A 22286-nucleotide genomic window follows, 5' to 3' on the forward strand; every position below is an offset into this window, starting at 1 on the left:
GCGCTCGCCGGGCGATGTGACGCGAAGAGCGGGGCGGGATTGCCGTGGTGACGAGTGAAGGGCGGTGCAGCTGAGGGGCGCTGGTAGGCCCAGGGCACCGGGCGGCGACACCCTCGGGTCCCTCGCTCGGGGAATACGAAAGAAAACAACGCCCATCGGAAAAATCAGAGAATCATGGAAGGGTTTGGGTTGGGAGCGACGTTGGAAGATTGGGCAGCGACACCTTTCACTAGACCAGGTCGCTCAAAGCCCCATCCTGCCCAGCCTTGAGCAGTCTCAGGAATCGGGCATCCACAGCTTCTCTGGGCAGCATGTCCCGGTGCCTCACCACTCTCACAGTAAAGAATTTCTTACTCATATCTAATCTACATCTACTTCCCTTCAGTTTGAAGCCATCCCTCCTTGTCCTGTCACTCCATGCCCTTGTGAAAGGTCACTCTCTGGCTCTCTTGTGCCCCTTTACATAGTGGGAGCTGCTGTAAGGTCTCCACGGAGTCTTCTCCGGGTTGAACAACCTCATCACTCTTCGCTTGTCTTCATAAGAGAGGTGCTGCATCTCCTCTGATCAACTTTGTGCCCCTCGTCTGGACTCGTTTGAATAGATCTATGTGTTTCCTGTGTTGGGGTCCCCACAGCACTCCGGGTGAGGTCTCACCAGAGCAGAGCAGAAGAGCAGAATCCCTTCCCTCATCCTGCTGGCCCCACTACCTTTGATGCAGCCCAAGATTAACCTGAGCTGTCTCTTTTAGCGTTGAACTCCTCAAGGGCACTAACGTGTTTCTCCCAGAGGGACTTTTCTTGCACTGTGTTCTTGTTGCGATGCAACAATATGAGTATGTCTGTCTAGCACAGCATAACAATATTTAAAAGTGAGGAATGTATGAAACATGACAGGACTTCAGCATGGTGAAAGAATAACCAAAACAAATCACATCCACATGGAGCTAAAGGAGATGAGATCTTTGCAGTGGTAAAATGGAGTAGATTTTAAAGAGGGGAGAAACATCTGATAGCTTCTCAGTAATATGAAATTAAACCAGTTTGACACTTTTGAATAAATGCAGGTGAAATTGGAAGCTATTAAAAGATGGGGCTTTGGTTCATCATCAGTCAGTTCAGGCTAAAAATAAAGACCCTGTGAGCTAAAGAGATGAAACAGGTTTTTCTACTTGGTAATAACATGGGTCTCATCCAACAATGATGGTTGTTCCCTCAAAAATGAAATTAGTTCTGGTGCAACAGTAGCATCCAAAAATCATAGACATCTATCTATAAAAACCTGTTCACAGCAGGAGCTTCTTTTCCCCAGTATGAACAAGGGCTGTCAACAAGTTTTAAACCACTGGAGACTGAACTTCTTAAGTACATCTGCACTCGATTTCCTACGTTCAGTTTATAAATATTCCTTGTTTCTGCTAAAAATGCCTTTTCCTTATGGTCCAATCTCCACAGATCAAGTGTGTTTAACTCTTCTGGGTATTTCATGCTAGAGACCAAACACAAAAAGAGTCTTCAAGTTACTGGAACCAACACCAACCTTCTGAAGAGTAATTAATGTAAATTGATATACATGAACCAACAATTGCTGAAAATTAATACCAGATTAATGCAAGTGCATAGTCAGAACTATACCAAGGAGAAGAACAAGCTGAAATGGTTAATAGAAAGAAGGTAGATAAGGAAACAGATGAAAGCAGAATCTTGTGAATGAAGATACTGGTATGATGATTTTAAGACTAGAGTAGAATTTCTTTTTCCCCTTTAGTGTGAACTACACAAAACCCTTCACCTTTTGAGGATTCTGCTTGGTGCAGCTTTAAGGTTATTTTGGTCACAACAGATGACTGCAGACCATAAATGTTTTGTCTTGTCCAACTTGCCCTGTAGCCACTGTGCCTGAGCCAGAGTAGAGAGCAGCTATCCATGGAAGATATGAGAAACAGTGTGTGTTTCTCTGGCTGCAGGCTATAATTAGTTCTTAGTAGGTAATCAACAAAACTGCATGCTTATTCTCCTTCCACCCCATGAGATTGTCTTCTCTACATGAAATATTCACGCAAAATTTCAAGATTATATCATTTGTGAGTCATTTTTCCTGATACTTCTATTTGGAGTGGTTAGAGCTGGGAATTGAAGCAATTACAGAATTCTGACAGATGCATCTGTTCAAGGTTCAGATGCTATCAGAACATTTCTGTATTTCCAGCCAAGACGTTGACAATGGGTGGCTCCCTGCTCCTTCTTCATTTACCCTCACTCTCCTGGTTGTGGTGAAGAGCTTGGCATATTTGCATTTCTTGAAATGTAAGTTCACTGTAAGAACTACATTTTTTTGCTTGTGTTATTGTAAATTAGGTAGACAGCTGGATAGAGTTACTGATTTTATTGTTGTTAAATGCCATAACTGCATTTTCCAACTTTGCAATTTTTGTGCATTCCTGAATATTTTAAATTTTCTTTTTCTAGAATGAGTGACTTCTTGTTTCATTTGCATTGCCCTTGTCAAAATGACTACTGTGAAACATCTTTTAATGATTTAAATCTCACAGTGGCAAATATGAAAAGGCTGAAGCAGGAATTTCTAAAATTTTATGACAACTTTTTTTACAACCAGGAAATAAAGGCTCCAAAGAAGAGGTTGGAATTGAGTAGTCTTTTCTTTTAACCCTTCTCAAGATGCAGCTTCCTTCAGCAAAATGCTGTTTTCAGACTTGGATAATCAACAATTGGAAGGGACGGGCTGTGGTGATGGAATAACCAGAATTGGTTGGCTGTACTCCAGGGTATAAAAAATAAATCACTTGATGAAGCCTGTCTTTTACGCAGAAGCAGGCATCATTCTGAGCCATCTTAAGCTGCAGAGCCATAAAACACATATCCCTGGTTCCTGATCACAACTGCCCCAGGAGCACAGGTATCAGGACCAATGTCTGCAGTGTCAGTGACAGCGTGTGCAGCGTGAGACTGACTCTTGCTGTCCATAAATGGGCTACATGTGACAAAGAGCCTGGTCTCACTCTGCATCCTTGGCATTAATTAATTAGTAACTGTCTTCTGCCTGCACAGGTAGATAGATGGAGCAAGTCTGGTGTGTAGACTGAAAGATTAAAAAAAAGATCTGTTCTTGTGTATCACTCATCATCATGAGAAGTGGCAGAGCCTGGTAAATGTTTGGATGAGGTGTGGTAGGGATCCTGAAGAACTTGAAGGATAGTTATGTGAAACTGCAGTTACTCAGAATCAGAGGTGCTTCAAGCTCTGAAGCAAGAGGCCACTTAAATAAAAACCCTTAATAATTGTGTTTATATCAGTGGGTGTGTGATGGAATAAAAAACCTGCTGTCCTTTATGTGGGCATTTTATTGAGAAGCTGGGTGGCTAAATTAATTTTTTTAAAATTAATTTAATCCAGTAGTGCAGCTACTAGGATGTTTTCAAGACTGATCACAATGAACTCTGCAAGTGTTTTCAGAATTATTTTAATGAATGTCAAAAAAAAAGCTTGGTGTCTGAACAATAATAAAAACATTATCAAATATATATGTAAAGTATGAACTGGAATTATATTAAGAAGTTTAAAATATTATGCAACACATCACAAAAGTTCATCCTGATGATATATTGTATTTTTAAAGTGTACCAAGGGATGTTTAGCAATATTTGCTCTCTGTTCCAGCAGGACTATTGTGAAACAATTTGTCTCTTATTAATGCATAGTTAGGGAATTAAAGCCACTAGCTATTATGTTCTTTGCAGTTAGAAAGTACAGGATTTAAAAAATATTTATATATTATAAATATATTTATAAAAATATTATATAAATATATAATATTTTAAATGGTACCTATTTGGGGGAAAAGCTGTAATTCCTGGGGAATCCAGGCAGTAATTTAAAGTTATTTGGGTTTGAGGGACACAGGCAACACGCAGGCTGTGGTGTAGCCAGTGGCTACATATGCTGTGGCAGCCCCAACAGCTACACTGGTGCAAATACATAAGCATTTGTCACCTTCTCGGTTCTGTTTTGGGATTATGCTGTCCATTTTTCTATAATTTTATCTCAGATTTCACATGGTGATCAACATGTTGCTTACTCTATAGAATCAGTGGGTGCTAAGCCAATGATACCCATAATCGTAAGTCAGATGACTAGAATGGAAGGATGGAAAGGGAGAGGCTAACTCATTATTTTAAAAATTACAATCCTCACACCAGTTTGTGACAGTGTTTTGTGTTTTTCTCTGATTTTGATGATATGTTTCACAGATATTTCCTAGTTGTTCCTTGCTGAAGACAGCAAAATGTTTTCACAAGGCACTACAATCTTCTTATGGTGAGAAGATGGTGTTTGTAGGAGTAGGGTTAATAGATATCAGATAGGCTACAGATCATGAGAAAGGAAAAAAGGGTTGAAGAACCAGAAGACAGAGTAAGGGTGGAGAATCATTTCAGCATTGCAGCAGCATTTTTAAAAACATTTTCCTTTTGAGCAGTTCCGCAGCACTGAACAGAAATGCAGCCTCTGTACTGCTTTATCTCCACATGCAATCCAAACACATTCTCTTTATGGATCCCAGAGGCTGCTTCACTCCACCATTTGCTTGGTAAGGAGTTTATTTCTACATAGCTGGAGCTCAGGTTCACCCAGAAGACAATCTCATCTACAAGTTCAATATGCACCAGTGCTGAAGAAAGGGGTGCACTAGCTCTGTGAACAGAAGAGCTGGGCGTATTTGTGAATTCCTATGAGGTGGAATTGCAAATTACACACCTACAGTAATCCGTCCATGCTCTAGAAATTCAGAACAGGTGAGCTCTGGAAGGCAGATAGAAAGGACAAGCCAGAAAACTAGAAAGGAACAGGAGAGAGGACTTAGAAAATACTAAAAAAAAAAATCCCAAATCAATCAAACAAACTTGTGGGAATTAATCCACATCAGTAATTTTGAGTAACTTTATTCTGCTGCTGAGCAAACTTAGTGGAGCACAAGTCTGATAAGGGAGCTGAGGGAGTTTAGCCTAAAAAAAAGGAGGCTCAGGGGAGACCTTATGGCTCTCTACAACTCCCTGAAAGGAGGTTTTAACTAGATGGGGGTTGGTCTCTTCTCCCAGGTAACAAGGGACAGGATGAAAGGAAATGATCTCAAGTTTACTAGAGGGGGTTTGGATTGATTATTATGAAAAAATTTCTTCATGGAAAGGGTTGTCAGGCTGGAACAGGCTGCCCAGGGAAGTGGTGGAGTCACCAAACGTGGAAGTAGGTAAAAGAAGAGTAGATGTGGTGCCAAGAGACATGGTTTAGTGGTGGACTTTGCAGTGTTGTGTTAATGGTTGGATTTGATGATCTTAAAGGTATTTTTCAATCTCAATTATTCTATTCCATGAATTCCAAGAGGGTTAATTGCCACACACCAAATTTCACGACTTCATAACAAAAAATACTTCTTGCCAATAAAAGCCAAAATCATTTGGCATCTAAGATAGCTGAAATTTATGACTGAATATTATATGTTGAAAATGTCAGTAAGAATGAGGACAGCCTGTAATTATAGACTGTAGAGGAGCACATTACAGCAAGATGTCTGACCTACAAAACAGGGAGAGGATCCACACAACTAGCAAATTCCATTTAGCAGGGTTTTTGGTTGATTCGTTGCTTGCTTTGTAAACTAAAGATTGTCTCTTTAGACTGTAGGGGCATGTGATAAAGCCTTCTGAAAATACATAATTTCAAGATGCAGATAAGTTCTTCTACTCAGTTATGTATATTTTCTCTGTCATCTATCTTCCCCCTTTCTTTTCAGTCTCTTCTGCATCTACTCTAATTTCTAATTAGGGGCTGCAATTGCTTCTTAATCTTCAAAAACTGGAAAAAGTACTCCTAAACAAAATGCACTTTTGGATTTACCTCAAAAGTCCAAGCCTAATTTAGTGGAACCTAGCATCCTTTCTTTCATCTCCTTGAAGATACTGATCTCTACAATGATTCACCCTGACCAGATGAGGTGGTGAAGCAAAGAAGCCGCTTTGTTCAGGTAACTTTTATTTTCTAAGCAAAAACTCTTAAGGCAGGATAAACACTGTTGAAGAGCCAACTGCCAAACCCAAAGATTTTTTTAATGAAAATACATAACAAATGCAGAGCTAGAACTAATAAGCTACTGGGCTTACTTGCCATGGTAAGATGTCCTAAGGCTCTTTGCTTGTCAGAAGAGAGCATGAGTCAGATGGGGAGGGGCTGATGTCCATGGCTCTGTGGAGCAGAGACATCCTCAGTACTGCTGAATTGCTCTCTTCTGATCTTCTGATTTGTTTTTTGTCTTTCATATCAGAATTCTCCTAAGTGTTAGAATTTCAACTGCCTCATGCTACTTATTTGTCTTACCTGGCGAGGCTTTCATGTATTTTTTCACACCTTAATAATTCTCTCAATAAAAGTGACTGAAATTCACTCACCTATATCAAACTTGGCTTTGAATTAGAGGCAGTGGAGCCCCTGGGTGAAAGGCTGCTCTGCCTTCTCACATGCTGTTCTTTCCCCAAAGGAATATAACCTGTAGCTCAAATGAAGTTCACTTAATCTCTTTACTCAGGTTGCCAGAACTGTGTCTCAAGCCCACTTCATTCCTGCAATTACTCAGCTTCCCAAACTGCTGCCTGTCTCCACCCTTCATCTCTAGATGGTGACTGCTGAATGTCCTTCTCTAATTCTGCCCCAGCTCAAGCATCTTCAACATGATTTTGTTAATTCCAAGTCCATGTCCCATTAATTCTGCTTTCCCTTGCTTACAGCAGATCCCTGGCTCCCAATTTTGTCCTTTTGCATATAAAATTGGGCTGTTTTCAAGAATGCTGATAAGAAGACTCAGGTTTGCTGATGGTCATTCCTGGCTTCCTTTCTTCCTCTGGGGAGCAGCTGGGTTCCTCACAAGTGATGTCCAGGACAGGTGATGGACATCATCCATACAGCCATTGAAGAAGTCAGGCTTTGTAGAGCTGCTGCCTACTATGACCAGCCACAAGTGCTTCCTGGTGGAAGGCCAAGAGGACTCACACTTAGCTTGGGTAATTTCCCTTCCCCGACTTAGTCACTGAGAGTGAGGGAAAAACATGGACGTTGGCAGGTACACAGCAAGGACTGGTGGGATAAGTGCTGTCTTCAAGAGTGCTCTACCCATGGTAGAGTGTGGTCACTCTTTAGATGCTCTGGAGCCTTGCTGTCAAAATGTAGATGAATATTCCTACATGAAACCCTTGTAGGAAGTGCTTTAATAGTAGTTACAGCCTCCTACAGGACTCTGTACTTGTGTGTAATGAGCTAATAGTCACCTACTGGGTGAGGCCACATCCCTTTCCTCCAGACCTGGAGTTTCAGGAGCTACAATTACATTGCATTTCCATTGCACCCTCTTGTAATAGATCTAAGTTGCAAGAGCTGTCAGGTGCTCAAATCTCCAGAGTGACAGCAGATGTTACCAGCAATCCTCTACCTTTCAAAAGAAGAAAGCAGTGCATAATGAGTACAAATGCATTTCAGAGAAAGGTAAAGGTCAGGAAACATAAAGACTGGATTTACCTGAAATTACACACATTTACCTAAAGTTACCTACATTTTCTTAGCTAAAACTGATTTTCAAGAACACTTATTGTCTTCAGCTTTCTTCAAGGCTGGAGAAATTCATGCTGTATGGTTTGGAAATGTCAGGATCCTCAGGCTGAGTTTTTGATTCTTCAGGCAAACAGCTATCACAGTGTCCTATTTGCAGAAGTACTTCTCTACCTAACATTCAGCATTGAGGAAAAGAGAATGCAGCTGCATTGAAAATCAATATCTAAAACAAATTTTATTAAACTTGCGCTTTAGACTTTCATGTTTCAAGCTTTCAAGATTGGGGAAAAAAAACACACAAAGTATCTAGGGCCAAAATATAAGAAAAAGGGTTAAATGGGGATTTAGGTACTGCTTTGTATGGTGCAGTCATGTATGAGCAGTGCTGGCCTGCAGTTTTGACTCAGTAACCTCCCCTGTAAAAAAGGGATATCTTGGGTTTTTACCTTTCCTATCAAGGCATGGGAACAAATTCTATTGTTAGGTGCTCCTGTATTTCTTTCTAGAACAAGATGTTTCCTATTATCTCAAAAGTTGAAGTAACTGATAGGATATTTTTAATTGTTTACTTCAAAACACGTTATGATCAACTATTTTATTTAGAAACTATTTCAGTTAGCTTAGAAAACCGAGGTCGGGCTGTCTAAGTAAAAACCATACTGGGGCTGAGTGCCCATCTCCAAAGGGTCTGCAGAAGCTCTGCCATGTAAGCGAAACATTACTGCAAAACCCTCTGCAGACCTACCCAGGCAGATCCCATTTCCAGAGCAGGCTTTGCTTGTGGCTGGTACCCCCCTCTTGTGGACTTTTGCTAAATTGCACACCAGGACTCCTGTATTTTATCTCCGAATCTGTCTCTCAGTCGCGCTTCTGCCATGTCCGCTAGTTTGCAATAGAAACGGACCAAAGCTAGATGGGAGGATTTCGGTAGAGAAGTTTAACTTATTTTAAACTTAATCACTAATTTCGGTTTATTTGGACTTCTCAATCTGTGCCTTCAGCTTTTTCTGCTTTCCAGTTTTATTTTGTCAGGCGGTTGATGCAGCATTTTTTGATAAACTTACAGATACTTGAGGCTCAACTCAAGTTGAGCATATATACACTTTATATAATACACTTTATATATTTATATATATATATATATATATATATGAGCCTATATACACTTTATGTATTTTTAGCATCACAGATCTTCAAAGCTCTCTTGTAACTCCAGTCAATAGAAAATCAGGGACTGGTATGGAAAACAGCAACTGTGAAATTCACTAAACACGTATATCCTTGAAAGTGTTGTAGCAAGAGGTATTAAAGCAGTAATTTTGGGATGTATAAATGAGCACAGCAAATAGAAGTAAAATTATTTCACTGTGGTATATGGTATTGCTGATGATGATGCCAGAATGGCCTGTGGGAATTTGTGTTCTCAAGTCCAAAAATCAACCTTTATAATTGGAAAAAAAAAAAAAAAAAAAGGAAAAGAAGTCTATACCTGATTTCTTAGACTTGAGAAAATTCATTTCACTGCAATATTTAAGATATTAATTGTGTTGAATTTGTCAAATAAACAACTGAGAAGTGACTGGATTGTAGCAAAGAAACACCTCTGGAAAAAAAAGTTCTGTGTGCCAATGAGTTTCTTAACTCAAACAGCAGTTGTTCAAAAGCAGTGGCTGCCAAAAGATCCAGAGTCATTCAAATGAAGAATAAGGCCCAAATATTTAGTGCTGAGTGTGATTAATGCCTGGAACCGACCTCTGGTGAGATGATAGAGACATGATTTTACGTCTGTAAATCAGATGTCATGTACATATTTTAGTCAACCACAAGCTATGCTTTTGTTCAACACAAGTAATTGGGTTAAATACAGAGGTAACTGGTTGACATAAAATGGTTTGTATTACGTGTGACAGTTTAAATTACTGTGTCCCCTCCTGGCACTCAGTTCTATGAATTTGTATTCTCTCGTGGCTTCAAAACCAGCTGTTTATCAGCTGGAAAACTGTGCAAGGAAAGTAGAGCTAATGAATGAAGTAGTTTTCTTGCACTCCTGAGATACCCTGTGAGCATCTATAAAATGCCAACGGAAGCTATTGAATGAAACATTAGGAAAAATCCCAAACACAAAACCAAAGTACTTGACTGTAGCAGAGTCAACTGTAGATGTCTGATTTGATGGTAAAAGCAGATTAGCACGAGTGTTACAACAGCCTATTGGAAAATGAAATATAGCTGGAAACCTTTAAGCAGTTTGCATCTCTGTCTTGCAGAGGGAAAAAATAAGCCTGTTACTTCTTGATAGCTGACATAATGCAATGAAGATGAATATGACTCTACCAGTGGAATGACTGGGAAAGGGGAGAGACTGCTTCCTCCATGAACAAGTAGCTGAGCTGAGCTTGTAAAGAGAATTCCCAAAAGTACAGTGACTATAAGAAGATGAAAAAAAGGCAAGTCTGAAGTGTCTGAAGGAAATGCATGATGAGTATGATGGTGCATCCCAGTTTCTCTCTCACAATCTCAGTATCATCTGAGAAACATTCCTTAGGCCTTGACCTTGGTGGAGCAGCATCTGGGCTGAGCTTGTCAGAAACACTGTCTGCTCCCAGGAACTAGTGCTGTCTAATGAGCTCCTGCTTTTTTATCAAACAGCATTGAGAATTTATTTTCCTTGCCTGGAAAACAACCCAACGGAAATAATATTTTCATTATCAAATTTTCAAAGAAAGTTACTGACCCAAATGGCAGTCAGGATGGAAAATTACTCTGACTGAAGTCAACTCTCTTGCAACCCTATATACAGCAGTCCAAAGTGAGACCCTTGGAGCCCTCCTGAACTGCAGCAGCTGCAAACAGCAAAATCCCTCTGAGTGGGGCCTCTAAGAGCCAGCAAACTCTGAAGTTTGCTAAACCTGAAGTTTGCTAAACTCAGAGGATAGCTGAAGGATGTGGCTGATATCCCCACATGTGAAGGCTCAACCCTTCACCCATTGAGAAGATGCAAAGGCAGACATGAGTAATTCACTGAATTCAAGGGGAATTTTTCACAGCTATACATTGTTCTTCATGTCTGTGTACATGCAAGTGTGAATATGCTATAGCAAATGTACTAGGAATGTTGCTCTCTTAGATTCTTAAGTACTTCAGATTTGTAAGCAAGTGAGGCCTATAAGTTACTGTTGTGGTATCATAAATTTTATATGAATCCTTTGTCAAGTTGTTTAACTTAAAGTTATCGATTAAGTGATGTTAGGTGCTGTTAAGGGCTGTTAAGGTTAAGTGCTAAATGCTGTTAAGTGCTCTTAAGATTAAGTGCTGCTGGGCCCTTAGGCAATACCTGTTGGTCAAGTTCAGGCTCAGTTGAGCTCTGGAATAGGAAGGTCTTCCGTATTCCTTTTTATCCTTACCCTTCCTCATCCTTTTCTCACCACCCTCACCCCTCCCTCAGCCTGTACATAGATCATTTTGGGTTTATTTCAGTTTGGATTGATTGATTTTGTATTTTTGTTTGCTGTTTCTCTGTGTGCTTTAACCACCTGGTAAATAATAGAGTGAAAACTTGCCAACAAACTTTGTCATTGTTTTGCTTTTATATTAGACCTGGTTTTGCCAATATTTCTCTTTTGAAGGTGATTCTTTCAGTAATTTTAAAACAGTTATTTGCAACACAGAGGGACAACGAAGAGCCAGGAAAAGGAGGCCTCTTCTGTTTTATCATCTACAGCAACCTTTCCATCTGTTCTCTATTTCAACAGTCTGAGTTTTGATGTGAAGAATCGTAAAATCATTAAATGGTTTGTGTTGTAAGGGACTTTGAAAGATCACCTAGGTTCAGCATCTCATCTTGCACTGGGTCAGCTTGATCAAAGCCCCATCCAACCTGACTTTAAACACTTCCAGTGATGGAGCATTCACAGCTTCTCTGGATAACTTGTTCCAGCATCTCACCATCACTGTAAAATAATTTCTTCTTTATGTCTAATTTAAATTTACCCTTTTTTAGTTTCAAACCCTTGCCTTTTGTCCTGTCACTAAACTCCTAGTAAAAAGCCCATCTCTGTTTTTCAAATAAACCCCCTTTAAGTATGGAAATGCAGTGAGGTCTCCCCAAAATCTTCTTTAGGCTGAATAATCTCAACTTTCTCAGCCTTTCTTTACAGTAGAGGTGGTCCAGCCCCCTGATCACCCTTGCTGCCCTCCTCCTGACCTGTTCCAGCAGTTTCATGTCTTTCTTGTATGTTCTTGTACATCCAAAGCTGGATGCAGCTGGAGGTGGGACCTCACCAGAGCAGAGGTAGAAAAAACCCTCCTCTATCACAACCTGCAGGACACACTTCCTTTGATACAGACCAGGATACTGTTGGCTTTCTGGGCTGCAAGTGTGCTGATTCATTCAGAATTTTTTGTCTACCAGTATCCCCAAGTGCTTCTCCATAGGGCTGCTCTCAATCCTTTTACCTCCAGCCTGTGTTGATGTTGGGGATTGCCCCAACCCAGGTGAGGGACCTTGCTCTTGGCCTTGTTGAACTTCATGGCTGCCAAAGTCAAGAAGATCTTCAGACTCAGCTGGACCAGATGATATATTCTATTTTTTGTTTTCATTATTTTGTTATGCACGCTACCTCTATTCTTATTGGCTGGTGGCTGGGATGGTTCAAGAGTGAAAGCAAGCAATGTGTTGCTGGATAACAGTTTCTGTGCCAAAGCTGAAGTGCTTCTGCTAAAATTGATTGTCACTGACATGAGCCTAATTCTTCACTATTTACCAGAGAGCCAGACACAGACATCAGGAGGGACTGAGAGATGAGCTTAGTGTGCTCTGACAGAAGAGCCAGTGGTAGCAGAACTGGACAAATACCCTGCTCCTCAGAGAGCTGGACACAGAATGATCCCTGCTGCCCAAGAAGCCCTCCCTTTTCAGCCTACTGTACTGCTGACTGAGCTTTCCCCATCGTCTTGGTTGTTCCTTGGTCTTGCCAGACCTAGATAAGCCTGAACACAAACTATGTTCTGGTATTTGAGGAATCCTGATCTGTAACTACCTAATGGGCTGTAGCAATTCAAATATTCCTGGGAGATCTGGTCTGAGAAAACAGTGCCGGGACTTCACTGAGAGTAACAAAGACAAAACATATTCATTAGAATCGTGTCAAGTGAGGTCTGTCTACTAACTTTCTCTGGGTGGGATGCCAGAAGGCATTCTTATTATTTGGAGCCAGATCCAAAGTGTAGATCCCAGAGAAGTCCTAATTTCACGTTCAAAACCATGCAAGAATTGTTATGATAAGTAGACCGTGCAAGGAGCATTTGAATTAGTGGGCAGTTCTGCTGTGAAAGAAGTCATTAGCTAAGGTTGAAGTAGTTTGGGGCATACTCATGCTACTGTGCTATAAAGAAAAAGAGTTGACTACATGAATAAGGCTATTTTTTGTCTCTTCTACATCCTGTTCCCAAATACAGTTGATGAGCTAAATATTTAAAGATCAGCTAATAACTTTAATAGAACTGATCTCACCCACAAAACTTCAGTTTCTCTTGCTTTCAGTATGTTTTTTTCTCACAGATCAGACTGAACAATTTTGCTCAAGTTTGTCTTGTCCAATGACATTTCTTGGCTAAAGTTTCCTCTTCTCTGGCAGCAGCAGAACTGTATTTAATGCTTAAACACAGTGTGATGGCAGATTAAAATTGATGGCAGATTCCACCCAACCCATATATGTGCCTCACCCTTACACGGAATAAGTACTGTGATAACGCAAGTTGTGTTTAGGGTCAGTCCATTTTTGGATTTTTGACTTAAAACACTCTGGCATTAGCTCTGCCTTAAAGGTTTGGTGAATAGCCAGAGTCAGAACAGTTTCAACCAACCAGATTTAATCTGTCACTGCATATGCATCAAGGACCTAAAGGTAAATCTGCAGCTTCAGGAAAGTTCTGTTTTAATCTGATTTATTGTCATCTATGAAAACTTGGTATCACTCCCGTTTTTCCTGAAGTAAATTGATGTTCTGTTTTGTTAGCTTCTCACTGTTTGAATTTTTCCATCTAAAATAAACCATACAAATATATATTTTCCTCAAAAAAAAAAAAACCAACAAAAAAACTCTCATCTCACAAATGTCAAGTATTCCTGTTTGTCAAGAATTCTGAATATTTTTTTTTCTAACATTTTCTTTTGCATTTCCAAATAGCTCTGTAAAAGTTTCCATTATGTGAAATTTCCTGCCTTTGCTGTAGCAGTACCAAACATGTTTGAGATTTCTGGTCCATTTCAGACCTTTTACTGATTTGCATTTATTTCTTTTCTGAACCTGAACCTGTTCAGTTTCCTTACATGTCTGTTATGTCCAGATTTGCCTGCTCTGAAGATCAGTTTGATCAGTTCTCCTTTTAATTTTGTTTTATACAGCAGAATCACACACACTGTTCTTCAGTACTTAAGAAAAACCAGAAATACAATGTGATGTGTTAGTTTATTTTGTAACCTACCCCAGAGTCAAATGCTAACGAAAAGTAAACTCTTCAAAGGCTTTCAAGGTTCATTGAAGAGCTTCGTATTTGAAATTCTATTGACTAGTGTTACCCTTCCCACTGAAGTAGATCATCAAACTGCAAGGCCTTGCCAGGATTCTTTTTCTACTGGAATAAAAATTGCTGATACAAATTGGATATGCTCTTAGTATAGTCTTGTTTATTTGTAAACAATGTACATTTCTACATAGGCAGAAGCAGCAGACTCTGGTGAGATGTTTCATTGTCTGTAAAAGAGGGTGACTCCAAGGCCTGATCACAGGAAGACCAGCTCTCAGCTTCTCCTCAAGGTCACATCTGTAAGTCTTTCCTCTGCCTTTCTGTTGTTCACATTCACAGCTTGCAGGCTATACCACGTGTCACCGTCAGACACAAAATGATTCACACAGATGCAGCTCAAGTGAGATGAAAGAAGCACATTTATTTGTTCTTTCAGTATTTATAGGTTTTTGACAACGACCAGGGATTGGATAGTGAGGTTACCACCTTCCCAACCACACTGGCCGTGAGAGATGTCCATCAAAATGGATATCTTTAATGGAATGTATAAACACCTATGTTTATAGTTACTTTCCTGGGAAAGTGGCTAGAAATTATGAAAACAATATCAAAAGGCCTGATTCTCAGGGCAACAACCACAGCCTGCCTTTTTCAACCACTTAAACCTTTCTGAATTTATCTTCCTTAGCTCTGTGTATGCATTCCTGTGAAATGCAGGTCTTAACTGACAGTCTGTTGCCCTGATCTTCTCAGGGAGATAGTCAGGAATTTCTGATGCTTTAAATTCAAAACAGCATGGCAAAAACACTGTTTGAACTTATCTTAGGAATTTTATAATCACAAATTAATATTATTCAGAATTTTTCCTTTGTACCCACTGTCTTTTGATAAAACTTAAGTTGGAGATGTCAAACTACCAAAATAATCATTGTACACTTTGGTAAACATCTCAGAAAGGTCAGAAAAATTCAGTCTCTGGCTCTTACATAAATCCAAAAGCTACCAAAAGCTACCACTGGAAAGACAATCTTTTATTCTGATTTTCACTTGCTTTTCTGACTAGCAGTCTTTGATCCTTAGATGAAAAATTAAAGCTTTATAACCCTTCATGAGACAATAGAATAGCTGTCAGAACCTAGAAATTTAATCACCAGTGCATCACACCCAAGTAATGAAACATGCACAGTCAGTAAGGCTGTGGTTCAAAACAGAAAACAAACATTAGGAAGAAAAATAACAAGAAAATGTAAGAAGAAATCAGGTATCCACAAAGTTTCACATCATTAAGTAACAGTCATGATTTTTTTAAATTTTACAAGTTATAGGGAAAAATACAAATTGTTCCATAGAAATCTTTATAATTTTTTCCCCAGCTGTCAAGCTATCCCAATCTCAGCTGCAAAAATAGCAACATTCTCAGCATGGAAACAGTAGAAGCAAATTCCAATTTTAAAAGTTCCTGGAAATATTGAGTGCCCTTTTTTCCATCATAACATCTGAGGTAGCCTTTTCTTGCTGTATAGAGGCAACCTGAAAATTGTCTGAAGATGGCAAAGCTCTGCTGAACAAGGTCAGCTCCCACAAGAACTTCACTTGCCCTTGATTCTCACCCTCAACATGAGTCATGAACAGCAGTGGGCAGAGCTGTAACAACGTTGAATGCTTCCTGGATAAAATCCCTAGGTAATGACCCTTCCTAGGAGTGGGAATAAATTAATACTGCCTGGCTTTAATAAATGTGATGGAGAGCAGTGTAAGTATGGGCCAGGAGGCAAGCAGGAAGTGCTGCACTTCACTACCATGGGGTGTTTGTGCCTGTAGTGCTGCTGCTCAGCCCAGCCAGCTCTCAGGACCACACTGGCACAGCTTGGCTGCTCTTCCTACACCTTTGTGCCTACCCCCAGCAGCCTGCAGCAGGTGTCTCCTGTGAGCCACTTCTGCAGTGGTCCGTAAGTGGAGAGGGGAGAAGATACATCAGAAACCAATTGTTAGATGAGAAGACCTAGCTGCTACTTAGTACATTCATGGCTGTCCGGAATCACTGTCTATTTATTTAATTTTTTGTTTGTTTGTTTATTTTTAGTTTTTAAGAAGTCTGAGGTTTATTTTAGCAACACTTAAGAGACCTTCCCTTGTGATCAGAATGAAACCTCTCATTTTAAATATGGTTTCAGCATTTTATCTTGCTTACTTTTAACTCTGCTTGACCAAAGAGGACAGCTTGATGACTTCAAAAACCATTTTTCTCTGGATGAAACTGCAAAGAACCACCCTTAACTTTTTCTTTTATACCTAATTACATCTACCTCCCTTTCTCTAGCATTTCCTGCTTTGTGTTTTGTAAACACTGCAGTGTCCCCTGCAGGCACTGTGGAAGGTAACTTTGAATTTGGCCCAGGTTTGTTGGGGTAGTTGGACCAACCTACCTCCAGAGGTCCTTCCAAACTGAATTATCATATGACTTTAGATTTCTTACCTGCTGAAAAATCACTGTTGCATCAGTTTTGCTTCAGCAGTTATTATCTCACCAGGATGATTATCCTCTTGTTCTTAACCTTGCACTTGCTCATTGACACAAATTTTAGTCAACAAGGTTAACTTAGGAAAAATATGTCAGTGTTTTCTCTGCTAATCAGCAAATAAGATCACTATGACTTTCCCAGCTAATTAGGATCCTTATGAATATTAATATGCATTCAATAATTAATGTCAAGCAGTTGTGTCACACTGAAACTTTCCTGCTTGTATTTTTGCAGAGCTTTTTAAAGACCATGAGAAGGACTCTCCAGCTGAGTGACAGAGACAACAACACAGTTCCCACTATTTAATAGGCTTTTTATTATATTGTGAACAAAAACTGTGTAAGAAAAATATTAAATACAGAACAGGCCATAGGTAATTTCACAGATACATACTACACTCAGGCTGATGCTGGCAGAACCAATGAATTTTTATATCTGCCAGATTTACTACTAAAATTAGTATAATTTGCATGTTTAAGTATCCCCCCCTAAAGTCGTTGCTGGATAGTTCTAAGGAGCTAAAAGGAGCAGATCTTCTCTGCAGCTTAATATAAGGGTTTCATGAATAAAAAGGCTAAGGAGCAAAACAGAACGGGAGGGTTTTGAAGTTATCTATGAAGGATGATTATCTATTTACAAGATTTTATTAATCTTGTATCAATTTTGTAATCAAAAAAATGACAGCTTTACAGTATTAGCTGCTTTCAAACCATTTGCATTTGGGGTTCTGATTCTGCAGTTGCTGAGTTGTAATTGTCCTCTTAAGAAGAAAAATAGGATGATGGTCAACAGCCCCTTCAAAGGATAGCCAGGGTTTCACCTTTTATCTAAATGTCCAAGGCAATTGTTTGGATGCCCAGGTAAGGAGGTAAGGCACCCAGAATGTGGGAAAATAAAATTCAAGTGCCATTACGCTGGAAACGGTGTTAGTCCAGAGCTCCTTCCTCTTTGCTATCACTCTATCCATCTGCTGCAGGATATTCTGGGAAGTTCTGCTTTGTATGGCACACTCAAATATTCAGTAGGACAAGGACATATGTCATACAATATGGTCATTAAAGCATTCAAGTAGTGGGTGCTTTACACAGCTCTTCCAGGTATTTAATCATTCTATGGAATACACAGTTTAGAACTTCTCCCCTGAACAGCTGGATGACTATAGCACTTACCTAGACAATTCCAATGTTCTGAGATAAAAACTGGAGGTGTTTTAGATCCAGGTGAATGCCTCTCTTCTGAGCTATTATGGATAAAAAAAGCAGACACCTCCATCCATGACTGTATAGAAATACATATCAACATATACATTGTATCAAATCCTGCAGATGAAATAGGAGGGGCAAAAAAAAATTATCCCCTGAATCTGGGATTTCTGTCTAAATTCAAAGTATCTGGGTCCTGTAAAGATATAGATGTTAGTATCATCAGGTTATGGCAAAATCTAAGTAACTCTCGCTTATTTCTTCTTTAAAAAATGTATTTACTGATTTATTGCAACAAATACCACCTATATTTTGGTCAAAACCACCTAAAATGTCATAGAATCATTTGAATCCTTGTTTTGTAACTTCATTCTGTAATGCTTTAAAATTGTACAGATTTTAATACTAATAAGCCCAGAATACTCAGCAGTCCCTCTCAAAAGAGAAACTAGGAACCTCAAGGAAGAAGAATTCATGAATTAGGAAATACACGAAGGTAATTCTTGCACAACTCGGAAGTGCTGAAGTTTTCTTAAAAAACCTATGAACTAATATAGTTGAAGGATCCTTCTGAGTCTAGCTTCCAGGCAACTTAATTCCTTTCTCTTGTTAAACCAAGACATTCAAGGTGTGAAAAGCCCTAGTCTGAGTACTACCTTGCACAACTATGTCAAATCTGGGATCTAGAAGTACAACACTGAGTCAGATAATACATTTGCCTCTGATATCACATATCAGCATTGCAGCTCTGTAGTCATACTGTACCATTACTAAACTATTGTTTACTGCCTTGCAATTCTGTAAAAAAAAAAACCCAAACTTGTAAAAACACATATTAATTTTCCAAGAAACCTTAAGGTATGTCACAAACAATTAAAGACATTTCTTGGCTAGAGGATTTGGTACAGTATACAAACATACAGAGAGCAGAAAGAAGAGAGTGAAAACAAGAAACTCATCCCGTTAGCCAATTAGTATAGCATTGATAATTTACTCATTCCTACATTTTTCCTACTCATTTCCTACAATTTGAATTCCTGGGAAGTTTTGAGTGTAGCACAGTGATGTCTGGTGAATAGCTTTGGGAATAATATCGTAAGCACACCTTCTGCCAAATGGTATCAGCAGCAAGCGGGAGCTAAATTTAAATATCAAAGACATTTAAATTGACACACACATTGGCTGCTGGCCAGAGACCCAAGGAAAGCTGTGTTGTTGGGTTGGTTTTTTAATGAGTTCCTTTTTTGGATCTCAGGGAGCTTGGTAGCAAGCTGTCTGTCAGGATGTAGCACTATGGAGGCAGTGAGATGCGAAACCGATTTGTGGAAGATCAACAGTAGATAAGTATTTTAAAGGTAGTTGGATAGAGGTAATAATTACATACACATCAGCAGGAGAGGTCACCCAAGGACAGAAGGACTGAGGATGGGGGGGGAAGCAATACCTTTTGAGAAGGCTACACCTTGAGGTGGGAGAAAAAGCTTTCGGGAAAGATGCTTGAGGGAAAGTCTAGACTGAAACAAAAAGAGCATAGAGAAGTCCTTATGCCCAATGCTACAAGGTATCAAAGGACAGATATTTAATAGTGGTGTCAAGGGCAACAAATACATCGGAGAGGATGAGAATCATCCAAGATGTGCAGGCTTGCACCTTGGTTAGGAAGTAGGCTTTCAGTGATGGTACAAGGAGGATGTCTGCGAAGAGGAGCCATCAGGAACAGACTGAAAGTGGTCTAAGACTCAGATCACAGCTATTTATTTCCTTATTGCCACCACTGTCACTTTGTTCATCTACTTTGCCTTTTGTAACAGTTGTAAACATCAAGAGCTGTAGAAACAAGTGTTCTGTTTCTATTAATTTGGACAGCACCAAAGTCAGATGTGCAGAGATGCACAATGGGCCAGGAAGATTTGATTTCCCAGGAAACAATAAATCAACAGGGTAACTGAAGGATTAATGCACTGAACAGAGGAATATGGAAGAAATGGCAGAGGCAGCAAAACAAGAATGGAAATAACAAAAGCTTTATTAATTATCGTATTACATTGTGGTTAGTGGATCCAATTAACATTTGTTACCTTTGCTGTGTGTGTTTACGAAACCTGCAACTAGTACAGAAAGTTGCACATTAATTTAAAATAAATCAAGAAACACAGATAATATTGTCTATTGCTAAAGTCAAAGTTGTCACTTAGTAGCTTATCTTGATAAGGCCTTGCTGAAATGGAGTGGCATCTTCTCCACAGACATCAAGCTGAAGAAACCTCTCAGGAGCCACTTCCTTAAGCAGACCTTCTGCTGCCTTATTTTATTTAGTTTGCATATAATTTTCTAAGCACTTCTTAATTTATTAACATATTTTTAAGTACATTAGGGTATAGCTAATACTGGCTATGCAAATTTGGTAAATCAAAGTACAACCCACAGCTCATCTGCAATACATTTTGAATTTGCATTGTGTTTTTCAGGCCATCCTTTCCCTGCTTGCATTCTGCAAAGCAAAATTCACCTGTAGGGAAGGACAGAGGGTGAAAAGATTTCCAGGGACTCCTTCTGTACCTTTCAACAAGGTGCAGTAGATCTTATTTCCAAGTCTCTCCTTCCTTGGGACCAGCATTTCAAGAAACCCCAGCAAGTATCAAACTGTGCAGACAGGAATGGTCAGACAAGGGTCCCTACCAAGGTCTCAGAGACCTTGAGCTTCACCTGGCTTAATTCTCAGTACTCTCTGCTGCAAAATGGGTATAATTATACCCATCTTCCATGCAAAACTGTTATGTTTCCATTAGCTAAGATGTGCTAAATGTGTGGAAGAAACTTGGCTCATGTAAAATGATTAAAAGAGAGCACAAAGGCAGTAGAAGTTCTCAACAGGAGTGTTCAGAACGAGGAGCTATGCTCAGATTAAATAGGTGATATTTGTTTAAAAGGATATCGGTGCTATGAAATACTGACACCCCATCTTCTCCTTATGCCTTACAGGAGCTTGTGCAGAACATTCAGGATGCAGGGATGAGCCAGCAGGTGGCTGTAGATGGCAGCGGCTGCCTGGAATGGGGCAGGTCCCAGGATGCCAGAGGAAACCCGGGGTGGGCTCACCAGGTACCTTTACAAGCAGTTTTTCGGCAGTGTCCGGTCCTTAGTTATTCATGCCCCAAATAGGCTCAGCCAAAATCAATTTCCCCCGTGTTTTGAAGTCAAACCATTCACACTAGGGAATTTCTGCTTCAGAAGTTCCTAGTACTGAATAAATGGTTGCTTTGTACTACATAAAAAAAGTAGTGGAAAATCATAAATATATTTATCAAAGCATTTCCCAAATCAACAAGCCAGTATACCTCAATTCTGAACTCACCCGAACACGTTCACTTACACCACTCCTTGATACTTTAATTTTGTCAGGCTCTTTATCAGAAATTTGGATCCTGCAGCCTATCAACTACACTCATCTCATTCATTATGGCAAGTGGGACTTCAAGGAGAAGGGAAGTGGCTTGCAAAATATTCTCTCTAGTCTCAGCAAGAGGGTATAAAAAGGCAGGAATATTTCAGATTTTTATTGGAAAGAGATTGGGAAAGATTTTGTATTTGTCTTCCTGCTGGACTCCCATATTATGCAATTTCAAAACACAGTGCTTTTGGGGGGATCTGTCTGTCAGAACGTTCCCATGTCAAAGGATGAAGAAATCACCAGGGCCGGTGGAGGCATTCGAGAAGGGAACAGTCTGGAGCCTATGGTAGCTTCACAAACCAGCTCTAAACCAAGAGAATTACACAAGCATTGCACAAGGGAGGCTTCACTGGAAGTGTTGCCTCTGGCTCGCATTCCTTTTAAGCTGTTATAAAATTTTAAATATAATTAATAAATAACCAGGCCTCTCAAGCAGAGATGAGTCCAAAGCTCTGCCCCCTGCGTGAACCGAGGTTGTTATTTCAGCTCTGGATACGCGAGTCCAGCGCTGCTCCCGGCTGCGGGGCCGCCTGCTGAGGTCAGCCAGACTGGCCCGGCTGCATCGCCGCTGCCAAGGAAACAAACCCGGCGGCTTCAAAAGGTGGGGCAGGCTAAATCACAGCCCTCCTTTCAGGGCAGGATGGAGGCAGGTCCTTCAAGCCGCCGTTCGGATGGAAGGCGAGGAAGGTTATCGGGGGGTTTCCTGCTCCTCCTCCCCTTCCCGTGCAGTATCAGCAGTGGCCTGAGCATCTCCGCTCACAGGGCTGGGAGCTCAGGACTGCGTCTGCTGCCTTCATTGCGGTGCTCCTTCAGGCAGGAGGGGCAGGGTGCAGGAGAGGGCAAGGAGTCGCTGGATTGAAGAAAGAAATCTCTGCCTTTTAGCTGCCTGACGGGAAGGAATCTTCACCTCTCCCACCGTGTCCTCACCGCAATTTTCTAAGGGAAAACTCTGACAGTAGTCCTGTCCCTCTTTCT

At 40.2% G+C, this 22286-nt stretch overlaps 1 long non-coding RNA gene across 1 annotated transcript; it reads left to right on the forward strand.

The window, feature by feature from the left end:
• The first annotated feature begins 2 nt into the window (after window positions 1–2).
• On the forward strand, window positions 3–21138 carry LOC111925119 (uncharacterized). The gene is made up of 8 exons (XR_015282678.1): window positions 3–2081; window positions 2207–2304; window positions 9876–10055; window positions 14328–14435; window positions 15510–15706; window positions 17398–17526; window positions 20329–20430; window positions 20843–21138. It is a non-coding gene; the product is annotated as an uncharacterized LOC111925119 (long non-coding RNA).
• Window positions 21139–22286: the final 1148 nt, after the last annotated feature.

The sequence above is a fragment of the Cyanistes caeruleus genome, chromosome 1 (genome assembly GCF_971803275.1).
Source record: "Cyanistes caeruleus chromosome 1, bCyaCae1.hap1.1, whole genome shotgun sequence".
Taxonomy (NCBI): Eukaryota; Metazoa; Chordata; class Aves; order Passeriformes; family Paridae; genus Cyanistes; species Cyanistes caeruleus.